Below are 3,654 nucleotides of genomic sequence, written 5' to 3'. Positions count from 1 at the left end.
GATGCTAAGGTGATCAACCACAGTCCCTCCTAATAATTTGTAGTTTCATGGGGAGCGGAAGTGTTAAATGTTAGAGTTTGATGATTAGGAATGACAATGATTGTCACGACCCGAGCCGTAGGCCGTGGTAGTTTTGTAATATCCATAACTTGAGTGGTCAAAGGTCAAACTTTGACCATCGTTGAAAAATTGTCTTTATAAATGATCATTTAATTTATATTAAATCTTACTATAATTATAAGTTAAAATAATGAAATAACTCCTATAATTAGATAGAAAAATATTAGTAATAAAAGTATGATCATTTATCATTATACATAAAACAATAATATTCCCACAGTTATGTAATCACCAAATAGTTAAATTTAATAAGTCATAAACACTCAAAATAATACTTAGCATCCACCATTACTCATCCCTAACTATTTCATAGCTCATTCAGATATACCGATCGTTAGATTCGAAGTCGAATACATATATAATGCTCAAAAGAGAAGACAATGACCCGAAATAGAAATAGGCTAAACACATTGGCTGCATCGATAATTCATCATTTCCACGTTCGCGTCACTAGGCTCCTGGAATGAGAGAGATAGGGGTGAGCTTATAAAGCCCGGTAGGAAAACAACTAATATCATGGACCCAAAAGTTTAATAAAACCCCTGCATAGTTAGCTTTGAAAGCAAAACATATATCATCATGTATAAACCAAAATAGAGAAACCACAAATAACCATAAGAGCATAGCTACAAGTGCACATCACACCGTCCACTAGATCCCTAATTCCCGTTACCCACCATAGAAAATCCGACATCCTAAATCGGGTAGCCGGACCTGATAACCACCACAAGGGGGAGGCTCAGAACACTTCCTGTATACAGATGCTAGGTCTTTACACCTACAGGTGAGTGGACACCTGATCTACCTATGATGACACAGAGACTAGGTCGTGAAACAACAACGTGCACCAATCATGATTACTATGGCTTTCATCAGTATAATCAAATGCAGGTAAACATGAAAAGAAAGAAACATATTCCCTTTATATTTTAGAAAATTGGGCAGCATAACAGCTACATTTGAATAAATCCAAAAATCATAACTTGCATAAATAAGTGAACAAAATATATATTTGGCACTCGGTGCCCTCAGAACAGATCAAAAAACATGCAGGTTAAGTTTTCAATTTTTCAAACATTTTATAAATATCAAAATTGGAATATGTTGAATGCAATTTAATACGAGTAAAATAAGTCCAATAGTCTAGTTGAGTCCCTACCTCTTTAGAATTTAATCCGAGCCCAAAGCGACGCTCCTAAGCTTATCGATGATCTTAGAATGATTTAGTCCGATTTTAATATCACGTTTTTCCTACGTGCACCAAATGAGCAAACGGTTATCATCATAGCATTCCTTATTCAAAATCGTGTCCAAAGACATATAATATGACCATATTTAAAATTTCAAGTTCCGGAACCTCACCCAAGTGGTGCACAATAACGGTTTGTTGCGGTACCGGAAACATCAACGAATATATGCATGGCATATATCAAAACGATCATCGCGATGAGTACATCACGAAAGTACAGCTCCTTCGCCCAAATGACCTCCGGTGTCGCCGAAAAATGCTTCCAAAGGGGCGAAGATACCCAAAATCTCGCCGGAGAAAAATAGTGAGTTGACCAGAATGACTTAGTGGGCGACGATCCTTTCACGACGCTGATTCCAACAGTACCACCCACTCGCCGAACGATGGTCGGAGTTCGCCGGAAAGTCACCTCAAAGTTTCGACGGTGAAACTTTGGAGTGGTCGTATAGGCACGTCCTTACTCCGATGGCCACCAAACTTTGGGGTTTCCGTCATCGCCGGTCAGGGAAGCTGTAGCTCCGGCGCGTGTCGGAAATGGCGCTCTGGCGGTGGTCCAACTGGTTGTGGCCGTGACTGGTTTGGAGAGAAAACAAAGGAAAGAAAAGAAAAAGAAAAAGGGAGAAGAAGAAGGGGTTTTGGGGAGAGAGAAGGGAAAAGAAGAAAAAAAAAATGAGTATTTACTCATTTACTCAGGTGGGTCCCACCCACAAAAAAAAAATTAAATAATACTTTTTTTTTCTGAGTCTCTATAATGATGAGATTGGATGTTTTCATGTATTTCTCTTTTTATTTTTGAAAAATTTGTTGTTAAAGTATCATAACTTTCACTGTATATTGACACTTAAATACTAATGTGTAATTATACATATTTTTTCAAATATATTTTATTATCCTGTGATCACTTTTTGTTTTATTGGACATCTTTCAAATTGTTATTATTATTTTTTTAAATATTGGGTTAAGTAAAAGGTTTGGGTTACTATCAAGGGTTAGGGCTGCACATGGGGAGGGTTTTCGGGTTGTGAGGTTTGGGTTTGGTCGGGTTCGGGTTCGGGTGCACGAAAATGATACCGAATTTGTTCGATACATTTTCGAAATTTGGGTATTTTCGGATTTCGGGTTTTGAGTGGGGCCAGGTCAGGTTTGGTTGGGTTCCGGTAGGACCTCAATTTTGGGTTTGGGCCTTGAATGGGCTTTGACATCATTTTTTGAGTTTTTTTTTTAAACTTTTGTCATGTATTTTTACCAAAATAAAAAAAATTATAGCAACATGCCAACATTCAAAAGCATAATTGTTAAATTATTTTTTGTTAGACAAGTGTTTTATTTCACACAAAAATTATAAAACAAAAATCTATAAAACATAATTTCGGATTCCCTTTCGGGTTTCGGGTTTAACACTACAAGAAAAAGGCTCTACAACGACGACATCTATTGTGACGACTCTAAAGTCGTCGCTGTATGTAGGAAAAATCTACGAAAAATTATTTTCTCTTAATTTATTAAAAAATAAGCTACAGCGACGACATATCGTCGTTGTAGGGTCGTCAACAACACACAATCTGGTCTCCAAAATTCCTAATACCCTACAGCGATGACTAGTCGTCGCTGTAGGGTTCCAGGAATTTGGAAGGAACAAGAGGCGGGAACTGACTATACAGCAACGACATGTTGTCGCTATAGGATATTCGTAGGAAAAAAAGAGGGAAATATGTTTGTCTATAGCGACGACATGTCGTCGCTATAGGATGCTCAGGGAACTCAGTCGTCCAGAGTTGGTTACCTATTTTGCACACCCTATAGCGTCGACATGTCGTCGAGTCCAATATAATCCACTAATCAGTTATTTTGTACTCTACAGCGACGACATGTCGTCGCAATAGGGTCCAAAATAAAACGTGGGAGCGTGAACCGCCAAAAAATTTAAGTCAAATTTCACTAACTACAACGACGACAAGCGCACGAGGGGATTCGTGTACTATTCACTATCCTACAGCGACGACATGTCGTCGCTGTAGGGTCTCACCATTTGAGTGAAACGGTGCGTCCAACAATGGCGACGACATTGTATTCCTTATAACGACGACATTGTATTCCTTATAGAGACAACATGTCGTCGCTATAGGTCCCTACGATATAACCCCTCAGGCAGAGCCTTTCTTCCTCATTTATGTTACAATTTTCCAAAACAGAGACAATTTCTCTCTGTTTTCCACCGCCTCCCAACGCCGCCCAGCCCCTCCCAACACTACCTAGAGCAATTTTTGGCCCCCTTTTGTTAAGGT

The 3,654-nt window shown here is 38.7% G+C and overlaps 1 long non-coding RNA gene across 1 annotated transcript; it reads right to left on the bottom strand.

Moving 5' to 3' along the window:
- Window positions 1-291: 291 nt before the first annotated feature.
- On the bottom strand, window positions 292-2,030 carry LOC133815840 (uncharacterized). The gene is made up of 3 exons (XR_009884859.1): window positions 1,483-2,030; window positions 1,280-1,371; window positions 292-578 (listed from the first exon to the last, which is right to left on the bottom strand). It is a non-coding gene; the product is annotated as an uncharacterized LOC133815840 (long non-coding RNA).
- Window positions 2,031-3,654: the final 1,624 nt, after the last annotated feature.

The sequence above is a fragment of the Humulus lupulus genome, chromosome 2, assembly GCF_963169125.1.
Source record: "Humulus lupulus chromosome 2, drHumLupu1.1, whole genome shotgun sequence".
Taxonomy (NCBI): domain Eukaryota; kingdom Viridiplantae; phylum Streptophyta; class Magnoliopsida; order Rosales; family Cannabaceae; genus Humulus; species Humulus lupulus.
The sequence above is the reverse complement of the archived record's forward strand: the minus strand, read 5'-3'. Positions and strand labels throughout refer to the sequence as shown.